Raw genomic sequence first — 12,103 nt, forward strand, 5'->3', positions numbered from 1 at the left:
GTGTATTTATTTTGAGAGAGAGAGAAAGAGAGAGACAGTGCACAGGTGGGGAGGGGCAGAGAGAGAGGAAGACACAGAATCTGAAGCAAGCTCCAGGCTCTGAGCTGTCAGCACAGAGCCCAATGTGGGGCTCGAACCCACGAACTGTGAGAAAATGACCTGAGCCGAAGTCGGCCACTTAACCGACTGAGCCACCCAGATGCCCCTGATTTCTTTTTAAATACATTGATTTTTCAGTAGCATGTTGTTTACTCACCATGTATTTGTGAATTTTTCAGTTTTCTTCTTGCAACTGATTTCTAGTTTTATACCATTATGTTCGGAAAAGTTGCTTGATATGATTTCTATCTTTTTAAATTTATTAAGAGATGCTTTGTGGTCTAACATATGATGTATCCTGGAGAACATTACATGTGCGCTTGAGAAAATGTGTATTCTTCTGCTGTTGGGTGGAATGTTCTGCAAATGTCTGTTAAGTCCATCTGTTACAGTGCATAGTGTAAGTCTAATGTTTCCTTATTGATTTTCTGTGTGAATGATCTATCCATTGTTGAAAGTGTCAAAACAAGCTCTACTTTTCATTTATAGTCATCTGGAAGAGAAAAATACATAAATTAATAAACACAATATAAAGTTCCATTTCAATTGGAAATAAATGTTTCAAAATAGTTGTGTTTAATATTGCCTATTTTACTGTTGCTACTGCCATAGAGAATCAAGGTACTAATCAAGTAGAGTGAAAAAAAGATGTGTTGATAGAAACTGCTTTTAAATTCTGCTTCTGTCACCCCATTTTCATCCTTTGACAACTCCTCCTTGCAGGCCCACCATCTTGTCTCAATCTAGGTCTTACTTGTGTCTTAATTTGACACTGGATGTAGGGAGGAAAAAAATCTCCCCTGAGAAATGTATCAAGTTGGATTTGGCATCAGGGCAATGCCAACTTTGTAAAATGGTTCGGAAGTCTGAATTCATATTACCTGTGTGGGACAAAGAGCCTCAAGCAGATATTCATTTATAGGGAATGGATTGATTATGCCACTAGATGACCAGCTAAAACAAAGGCACACCCTCTCTGAAAATACTAAACTCTCCATATTGACAGTAACTATAACTATACCAATAGTCAAAAGATGCATCCTGACTTCAGAAATGCCAACATGTGAAAAAAATGTGAATTGCAGACTATTTTGTATATGCAAGTTATTACAAATTAATGAGATAACTCATGCAAACCGCTTAGAACTGTGCCTTGAATGTAGTAAGCTACTATAATTATCATCATCATCATCATCACTTCCCAGCTTTATTTGTAATAACCACAAATTTTCATCATGATAAATCAGACAGACTCACCTTTCTCCAAGCACTCATTTCTTCTTTTATTTCTGTGGTTTGTGCAGGATGAAATGAGAAAGTACTTTGCTTAGTGTAAAATAATGAACATTATCATTATCGTCATCATCATACTATCCCCAACATAGCTGCATACCTTTCTTTATAGGATTTCCTATTCTGTAAAACCAAAGAGTTGGACTCCATAATTTTTAAAATTTTTTGTTATGGCAAATGTTGGGCCTGGACAAAAGTCTTTAGAATAGTTAATTCCTAAGCAAAAGTATTTATTAACTCATGGTCAGTATATTCCCTCATATTTATGCCTTCTACCCTAGACTATTCCCAGGCATCATATTCTTTTAGGACAGATAATTTCTGTGTACCTTTCTAACTCTACAAGTTTATAGTAAATCCAGAAATTCATGGAACCCCACTGTAAGTCTTGGTTATTAACAGTCATTTTTCTACTCCTGCCCAAGCTGAGTAAAATGAGTCTAGATACTGCTCTACTATTTGGTTATACTTATACATTGACTTCTGCTTCCAAACATGATAGAGTAACAGGGACCAGATTTAACCTCCCAACTGAAGAACAACAGCAAAGACAAAATATATAAACACCAATTTTCAAGATATTAAACATCAAATAATGAAGGACTGTGATCCCCAAGATATGGAAAACATGGAAAGTAAGCCCCACTTGTCCCAGCTTGCTGCTTTGGGAGAGTTTCTAGCACATGGCATGGAGAAGAAGCCAGGCAGATTCCCTGAGTTGAGATGAAGCTGAATCCAGGGAAATGAAGGTGACTAAAGTTCATAGGATAGAATACTGGAGATAGATGACTAGAGAGAGATGCGAGCAGATTTGCACAAGATCCCCCTTGAGTATTCAGCAGAGGATTTATCAGTTAATGCATGTCAGAAAACTACCTGGGGCTGGGGGCAAAACCAACTAAAAGGATTGGAGGAAGCAGTAACTACTGTCTACACACAGCCAGAAATGGTGCCTATTCTCACAAACCAGACTGGAAAACCTTATAATTTACTGGAAGGAGTGGTCAGAAAATTTTTCCCTCAGTGGCATCAAACTGTCTCCAAGTAATTTAACATAACGAAGTTCAAGAACACTTATGGGAATTCAAAAACACCTAGCACCCAACAAGGTATAATGCATAATCTACAGCATCTAATTAAAAATTACCAGACATAGTAATTTATCTGTTCTCTTTTTTTAAATTTTTTTAATGTTTATTTATTTTTGAGACAGAGAGAGACAGAGCATGAATGGGGGAGGGTCAGAGAGAGAGGGAGACACAGAATCTGAAACAGGCTCCAGGCTCTGAGCTCTCAGCACAGAGCTCGACGCGGGGCCCGAACTCACGGACCGTGAGATCATGACCTGAGCTGAAGTCAGACGCCTAACCGACTGAGCCACCCAGGCACCCCAAGTATCATCCTTTTTAAAAAAAAATTTTTTTTTTTTACATTTATTTGTTTTTGAGAAACAGAGTGAGACAAAGCGTGAGTGGGGGAGGGGCAGAGAGAGAGGGAGACACAGAATCTGAAGCAGGCTCCAGGCTCTGAGCTGTCAGCACAGAGCCCGACGCGGGGCTTGAACTCACAGACCATGAGATCATGACCTGAGCCGAAGTCGATGCTTAACCGACTGAGCCACCCAGGCACCCCATTTATCTGTTCTCTTTAAGAGTAGGAAATCTCAGCACCACTCCCCCCCCCCCACAAACATACACACGTATCACACACACAGTTGGAATTCCCCAAAGGAAAAGAGAGATGGAAGAAGTACTTGAAGAAATAATGTCCAAAATTCTTCCAGATTTATTGTAACCTATAAACCCATAGATCCAAGAAGCTCCGTGAACCCAAGCACAAGATACATGAAGTACACCAAAGCATATCATAACTAAATTACTCAAAACCAATGATAAAGGGAACATCTTAAAAGCAGCCAGAGGAAAAAAGGCACATTATGTAGAGAAGAAAAAAAGATAAAAAGATGAGGAGAACAGCAAATTTCACATCTGTAATAATATAACAGAGAAATGGTGGAGGACTAAAAGGTAAAAATATTAAAGGAAAATACTGTCAGTCTATCATTTTATACACAATGTATCTTTTACAAACGAAGGTGAAATAAATATTTTCTCAGACATAAAAAACTGAAAGAATTTATTACCAACAGACTATAAAATTTATTACCAGCACACCGTAAGATATATGAAAGGAAGTCCTTCAGGCAACAGGAAAATGATGCTAGATGGAAATATGGACATCTACCAATAAAAAAGGAAGAATACCAGAAATGGTAACTACATAAATAAATACTCAGGGTTTTTTCTTATTATTAAATGTCTTTAAAAGATAATTAGCTATTTAAACAAAAATAATAAAAATATAGTGTGGGATTTATAAAATATTCAAATGAAAAATGTATGACAATAATAGAACCTTAAAATAGGCTGATAAACTATTTGTAAAATGATATAAAATCCCTTGAAAGTAAACTGTAATAAGTGAATGAGGGATACCACAAACCCCAAAGCAACTAAAATGACAAAATAACGTGCCAGGAAAAGAGAACAAAAATGGAACCATTAAAATGTTTAATTGATCCAAAAGAAAGCAAAAAAAGAGGGAAAAGAGAACAGAGATGGAACCAATAGAAAACAAACAGCAAGATTAGATGTCAGTCTAACACAAAATAATCACATTAAATATAAATGGTCTAATCATTCTTAATTAAAAGGCAGAGATGGTCAGATTGGATAAAAAGCAAAGCACAACAATATGCTGCCTACAAGAAAATCTCTTATTAAATATAAAGATTCAAACAGATTGAAAACAAAAGAATAGAAAAAAGATAGCTAACACAAATCAAAAGAAACCAAGAGTATTTCCATTAATGCTAGACAAAACACATTTCAGAGCAGAAATATTAGTAGTGATAAAGAAAGTGATTTCTTAATGATAGAGATCAATTAATCAAGAAGAAATAATCTTAAGTTTATGTTCAATATCAGCTTCCAAATGCATGAATTAATAAATTAATAAAATTCCTTTCTATTTAAATAATTTTTAAGTTTTTATATTCATCATCATTTGCATTTTGCCTTTTAAGTTTTAAAATAATAGACTTTATTTTGGGGGGTAGTTTTATATTTACAGGAAATACTGAGCAGAAAGTATAGAGTAACCCCCACCCAGCCCTCCTCTGGCATTAGTGGGTACATTTGTTACAACTGATGAGCCACTATAAATACATTATTAACTAAAGTCTATAGTTTATATTAGGATTCACTGTGTGTTGTACATGCTCTGGAGTGTGTGTGGGGGTGCGGGGAGCATGTGAATGTGTGTGTGATTTTTTTTTTTGAATTGAATTTAAATAAACATATCCACATGTCTCATACTAAATAGTTTATTGCTTTAAAAAATTCCTGTGGCCCACTTATTCATCACCCCCTTCCTTCCTGGAAACCACTGATTTTTTTTATGTCTCCACACTCTTGCCTTTTCCAAAATGTCATATAGTTGGAATTGTATAGTATGTAGCCTTTTTAGAATGGCTTCTTTCACTAAGTAATATGCATTCAAGTTTCCAGTGTGTCTTTTTGTAGGTTATAGCTCATTTCTTTTTTGTTGTTGAATAATATACCGTTGTCTGGATATGCTCAGTTTGTTTATCCACTCACCAACCAAAGGGTGGGATTGCCAGACTCTATGATAACAGCATGTTTAGTTTTGTAAGAAACTGTCAAACTGTCTTCCAAAGTGGCTGCATCATTTTGCATTCCCACCGGCAGTGAATGAGATCTTCTGTTTCTCCATATCCTCACCAGCATTTGGTGTTGTTGGTGTTTTGGATACCTATTAGCATAGGTACGTAGTAGTATTTCATCATTATTTTAATTGCTTTTTAGTTTTTAACAGATAGTTTTTATATATAGTTTTTAACATGTTTAATATTTTGAGGTTTTAGTATTTACATTAATTTACATTTTTATAAAAGTAAATTCAAAGTAAAATTTGAATATCATTACTGTACTACATATTGTGAGGTTGAAGAACATATTTTATTCAACAGTTGAACTTCATTTATAATATTAAGATACTTAGATATATGGAATTATGGTATCTATTTGGATGTTTGCCTTGTGGCTGTCCTGTTTGGGGCAGGGGGGTGGTCACAATTTTTGAGAATCATTGAGAGGTTGTAGACAGTCTCAGTAGAAGTATGTACGTAAACAAATACAGACAAAATTTTGTGTGCCTTTCAGGGATTCACAGACATCCTAAGACTCATTCATGTATTCATTCATTATAGGTCAGCAACCCCTGCCCTGAATTTCTGACACATTACTGCCCATTCAGCTTCCCAAAAGCATAGTCCCAAGATTGTCATCCTTTACATCTACATTTATACTCCTCCGGAGGCATCCAGTTCTTCAAAGCAGTGATTCCTTCAGCCTGCTATAAAACATTCAGTACTTCTTTCTTTTTGCGGCCATCGCTGAAGTGCCAGTGGCCAAGATGAAGTTCAATCCCTCTGTGACTTCTGAGCGGAGCAAGAACCATAGAAGGCATTTCAATGCACCTTTCCCACATTTGCAGAGAGATTGTATCTTCCTCTCTTTCCAAAAAGCTGAGACAGAAGTACAACATTTGACCCGTGGCCATCCGGAAGGATGATGAAGTACAGCTTGTGCAAGGACACTACAAAGGTCAGCAAATTGGCAAAGTAGTCCAGGTGTATGGGAAAAAATATGCTGTCTACACTGAATAGGTACAGCGACAGAAGGCAAGTGGCACAACTGTCCATGTGGGCATTCACCCCAGCAAGGTGGTTATCACTAGACTAAAAGTGGACAAAGACCACAAAAAGATCCTTGAACGTAAAACTAAATCTCACCAAGTAGTAAAATAAAAGGGCAAATATAAGGAAGAAACAACTGAGAAGATGTAGGAATAAACTAATCTTATACACAGCTTTAAACAAAAACTATTAAAATGAAAAAAAAATAAAACATTCAGCAAACTAACTTCACGTTAACCTGATCAGACCTCTCTCTGCATTACCTTCATTCATGTAGCCCAAGAATAAGCCACTGCCAATTTGTTCAACTTGCTGTTCTCTGACTGTATCTCCAGGCTTTCCAGTGTCTCCAGCTTTATATAATTTTTCCACCTGAAATTCCCTTTTCTTTATCTCTGCCTTTTGAAATCCTACCATTATTCAAGGCTCTTTGATGTGACCTTTTCTTCCTACCCCACCTACTCTAAAAGAATCTCTTCTTTTTCTGACCTCTCAGAACACATTTCTATACTCATTCTTTCATTCATCTGTCCCTCCTTCATTCATTCTATCAATCATACAATGAACTCGGCTGAGCATTCACAGTACTGGGCACTCTACTGGTACAGATGCTTGTGCTCTGGAAGATTTCAGGTGAGCAGGAATGCATCTAAGGGAACTGATGAAGGCCTGAACTGGAGTACAATAAGACATAGAGGTTAAGAGTCAGACCATCCAGGGGCGCCTGAGTGGCTCAGTCAGTTAAGCCTCTGACTCTTGATTTCTGCTCAGGTCATGAACTCACAGCTCATGAGTTTGAGCCCCACCTCAGGCTTTGCACTGACAGCACAGAGCCTGCTTGGGATTCTCTCTCTTTGCCCCTGCCCCGCTCTCTCTTCTCGCTCTCTCTCTCTCTCTCTCTCAAAATAAATAAATAAACATTAAAAAAAAAAAAGAGTAGAGGTGCCTGGGTGGCTCAGTCGGTTAAACGTCTGACTTTGGCTCAGGTCATGGTTTGTGGGTTCAAGCCCCACATTGGGGTCTGTGCTGACAGTGCAGAGTCTGCTTGGGAGTCTCCCTCCCTCTCTCTCAACCACTCCCCCACTCTCTCTCTCTCTCAGAAGTAAACAAATAAACATTAAAAAAAAAAGAGAGAGAGAGAGAGAGATTGTCTGGGCTCAGAGCTTTGCTGAGCTGGGTGACCTGGGCCAAGTTACTTCACCTTCCTCTGCCTGCTTGGTTACCTGAAAGTCAAGATACAAAGGGCACCTATGTCATAGGGCCTATATGGGGATGAGTGAGTTTACTACATAAAGATCTAAGAGTGCTTGGCATGTAGTAAGAACTCAGTAAATAATATTATCATTGTGAATGAAAGAAAATGGCAGGTAAGAGTAGACTTTCCTAAAAATATATGTCTGAGAAACCTTTCACACAACCTTGTGTTCTCCAGTGTTTGTTGAAGAAGATTAAATAGACAAACACAAGCTTCTGGCAGGGTTCCTTTTCTGAGCTGACTTTGAGCTGGTTATCTGTGTTTCAGGTACATTTGATGACTTCTGTCCTTATAGCCAACTGATGGTCTCTTGACCTAAAGAGTAGCTTTCAAAGGTCACTACTACCACTTGAGTTGGTTTTGTCTGATTGTTTGTTCATTTTTAATTGCTGTGGACCTGATAAGTGTGCAAAGAGGTTTAAAATGTTAAAGCCTTTTCTATATGACTGTACTAACACTTCCTCCTGACAAGGAAGGGCCCTCCCAGGAGTGAAATCAAAAGACCGATTTTTAGGACGACAGGTCACAGAAAGTATAGGTTACAGAGTCAGCAAGCAGGTAAATGGCCTTTTAATATATTGTAAAGTATTAAAGTTGGAGTGTTTGAAAGCACAGTACCTGCTTTCAATTTATGGGTTGTTAGCTTTCCCAGCTGAATAGAGTGAGCAAGTCATTTAAACTTCCCGGGTTTCAGTTTTGTCATCTGCCTTATGGGGATAATTCCTCTATTCAGGGATAAATAAGATGACGTACATGGAAGTACTTGAAAATAGAGAGGAGGAAAGTGTATACTGAAAATGAGCATACACTTGAGGAGTATTTGTTATGGCACAGACTTTATGAGTCTAAGTCCACCAACTCTTTGAACTAAGTGCATGTGTGCTGTGACTTTGTTGAGCCGCTCGCTTTCTTATATTATTACTTGAATGACATCTCAACCCATTATATGTGTTCACCTTTCGAATAGTTGAATTGCATTTCGGTGCCTGACCATGAGTTAGTGTGACTCAGAACACTTAAAGAAGTTTGACTACATGCAGAAAATTGATGAGTAGCAGAGTCAGAACATGGAAGATTTCCATAAATCACTTTTATTGAGAGTTGAGTCACTCTTTGCTATGAAAATAATTTATAGGGCAATGTTCCATTTGAAGAAAAATGAAAATTAATGGCATTTGTCAAGATGATGATGAATATATTTCAACACCAGTGGAAAAGAGCAAGGTTCACAGAAAATGTAAACCCTACACCAGATTATTTATCATCATGACTATTTCAGGCTCTTTGGTAAATGTTAGGAAGTTTGGCTGAATTAGATACCGTTCACTGAGCTAGCTGCTCTCTGTGCCTCCCACATCCACTTTGAGCCATTGTATCTGCCGCTTTCCGTCCCAGGAGGCTTTGGCAGGAAACCCGAAGGCAGGATGAGACTGGGCCAGGGAATTTCTTCTCTGCTTCTCTGAGTGACGCTGAGGCTCTGGCTGTAGCTGCTGCTGACCATCACAGTTCCCGTGGAGCTCAGCCTGCCAGAGCTGTGGGGAAGGAAGGGCTTCCTGCCAGTCCTGTTCTAGATGCCCCAGTTTTCCTTCCTGGTTCTCTTCACTTAGATAAATTTAACAGATTTTCATCAAAATCTCACCTCAAAAGGACTTGTTTCCTGCTGGGGCCAAGCCAGATATATTCTCCATTAAGCAAAGTTTATAAAACTTCTGGAGTATGGATCTCGCAATAAGCTAGATCTTCATCTACCAAAATGTTTTCCAGATATCTTTATCACTGTGTTCCCTTTATTAAAGTGTTTCTAAAATAAACCAAAAGATCATGTGTGGTGGCCAGGCTAAATTATACTTCCCAGAATTCCCCTGCCCGTGTGTTTCTGCATAGGGAGGGGCACAGGAGAGAGTCTTGCATGAGATTTGGAGGGAATCTTTGTAGCTCATGCACACCGTTGTTTACCTGGGGTGTGTGATTAACTCCATCGTGAGGCGACTCAGATTCTGCAGGACACTCATAGCATCAAGATCTGGGGCAATGAGAATTGACAAGGGTTTCAGTCTGTCCTTGTGAGCCCCATCTTGTTTTTGCTCTTCCCCACTTTACATCTGTCTTTCTTTCCCATCTGCCTGTGCTCTGGACTTCAAGCTCAGGCATCAGCCTTGCAGAGTCTGCTTACCCAGCAATCTAGCTGTGTAAGGACACCTCTTTTTCCTTCTTTATCCTCTCAACTGGCCATTCCCTGAATATACCATGAGCTTTCAGTTCTCCATAACTTTGATCCTGACAGACCCTCTACCAGAATGAGCTCCCTAAAAGCCCAACACGAGCTTTTGAAACACTGCACAGACTTCCAATTCTATCCCAAAATAATATTACTTTTATAAACTCATTTTTCAACATTTCAATTAAAAATAGCCTACTCATTCTAGGAATAGCCACTGTATTTATGCTGCCTTTCATTATAGTAAATTATAAATTTTCATATTCACAACTATGATTTTACTGTAAATTATATAGCCTTCACTACATATGATTCACTTTGGTAGTCCTGGGAGCACCTAGTCTCTGAATTTTTACCTAACAGCTGCACAACACATATTTATTAAGTGGAATTGGTATGTAAGCACTAAATTTATAGAAGGAAAGAGAAAAACCTCAAGTCAGTGCTCTTTGGATAAAATACTCATTTAAACTGGAGTAAATGCTTTATCAACAATCTAGTATTATTCATTACATAATTCTCTCTAAATCTATATGTACTTACTTGGAATTGTTTTGAGTGATTTGTATTAATACACAAAGCTTAATATGGTTTTGCATCAGGAAGAACAACTTGTAAGAACTATTTTCAGCTCTAACAAGGAAGTGACAGTTTTTTAATTTTTAGCAGAGTGTTATAACTTATCTCAGTCAAACACTTGCTAGGTCATTTAGTTTGTCACTTATGTTACTTTACTTTCTCTTTTAACTCTCAGGCCTATTCAGAAATAATAATAAAAAGAAAATTATAGTTTGATTGCTGCTAATTTTCTCGTGACAGAAGATAGAAGTGAAAATAATTTCAACATTGACTTGTCTGTGTTAAATATGACCACAAGACCTATTTCATATCAATCTTTTGTCCATGTTGGCCAATTTCTGTCAATTTCTCAATTAGTTCCCTGTGTATTAGATTCATACAGGAAGATACAGCTATAGAATTTGAAATAAATAATAAACTCCCAATTAAAATTAATAAGTTATTTGAAAATAAACCCCACATTGGCCTTATAAGGACACCGATTCCTGAAAAATCGATTTCATATTAACCTTTTTGTAATTTTATGTTGTTTGTCCTCTTACTATCCCTCTTCTGTGCCCTCTCTGACCTCTTTTTTGTGTCCATATTTCTTGTGTCTGATCTGATTCAAACTATTTCATATGTTTTGTATTAACCCTACTTGTACGGAAAGCGTTGGGGCACCAATCAGAGCTCAGAATCACACATCACTCCAGCTGAATCCTAAACTGGAAGAAGGCTTAGGAAAGTATATGGATGGAATGAAAATTAACTATTAGGTTAATATTTTTAGTTCTAATTCTATATCCGAGTTTGAGTTGTTTTTTAATACAAAGAAAGTCAATTAACTTTCTAGAGCAAGGGAAACAAAAGAAAAGACAAAAGGGGGGCGCCTGGGTGGCTCAGTTGGTTGAGTGCCCGACTTCGGCTCAGGTTATGATCTCACAGTTCGTGAGTTCGAGCCCCATGTCAGGCTCTGTGCTGACTGGTCGGAGCCAGGAGCCTGCTTCTAATTCTGTCTCCCTGTCTCTCTGCCCCTCCCCTGCTCATGCTCTGTCTCTCTCTCTCTCAAAAATAAAATAAACATTAAAAAAAAAATTTTTTTAAAAGGAAAGACAAATCGTTACGGCAGTGACTCGTGGAATCATTCAGGTTCAACACAAAGCACAACAACAAGAACAACAAAACTATCTTTTTGCAAAAGTTAGTTTTGAAAACTAGATTTTCTAGGTTATTGATTCCTCTGCCCACTTTGAAAAAATTAGCTGCCCTTTTGGAATTTAATAAAAAGTAACAGATTGTCACAGTTACTGTCATTAAATGCAAGAATATGGGAGGGTGTGTCAGGAAGCAACAGTTCCTCAAACTGACAGTAATTAAAATGTGTATTCAGGGTGGCCTCCTTGGTGACAGAAGGGCAGCAGGGTCAAGGCACTGAATTGGGGAAGGATGAGTGGAGAAATGGGTTGAGGATCTGCTAAGTGTTTGCACTCTGCTGAGTGTTGTAGATACGCTAGAGCTATAACCAAGCTTCCCTAGGCTCTATCAGCCTTGCACTGGGTAGGCAGTTCCCGAGGACTTTTGAGAGTTCCCAGAGGGTTCACACATGTACTCATGAATGTCTGCAACTGTTACTTGTCGCCACCATCCTGCAGAATCACAGCGCTATCTACTGACAGGTCTTCCCAGCATAGCTGTCTCCACCACAGTGGAGATGCCCTCAAGATGACAAAGCAGTTGATGTCCTGCTGTGAAGTGCGAAGGGATTGTCCCACTCCACACCCTCATTCATGTGCAAGACTTACTTAGGTGAGTTTCTAAGCTGTGCTCCTCATTTCCAACATGCTAAGAGTTTTTAGCAAAACACCTTTTTTTTTTTGTAGAGAGAGGACTCAAATTA

The 12,103-nt window shown here is 38.2% G+C and overlaps 1 long non-coding RNA gene and 1 pseudogene across 1 annotated transcript in view; both read left to right on the plus strand.

Moving 5' to 3' along the window:
• The window catches only part of LOC128777633 (uncharacterized), a 73,906-nt gene that overhangs the window by 26,012 nt on the left and 35,791 nt on the right, over nucleotides 1-12,103 (plus strand). The gene's annotated exons all lie outside the window — the stretch shown is intronic.
• LOC109252477 (60S ribosomal protein L26-like) lies at nucleotides 5,890-6,322 on the plus strand (annotated as a pseudogene).

The sequence above is a fragment of the Panthera pardus genome, unplaced genomic scaffold, assembly GCF_024362965.1.
Source record: "Panthera pardus isolate Hobbes unplaced genomic scaffold, ASM2436296v1 HiC_scaffold_17, whole genome shotgun sequence".
In the NCBI taxonomy this organism is placed as follows: Eukaryota; Metazoa; Chordata; class Mammalia; order Carnivora; family Felidae; genus Panthera; species Panthera pardus.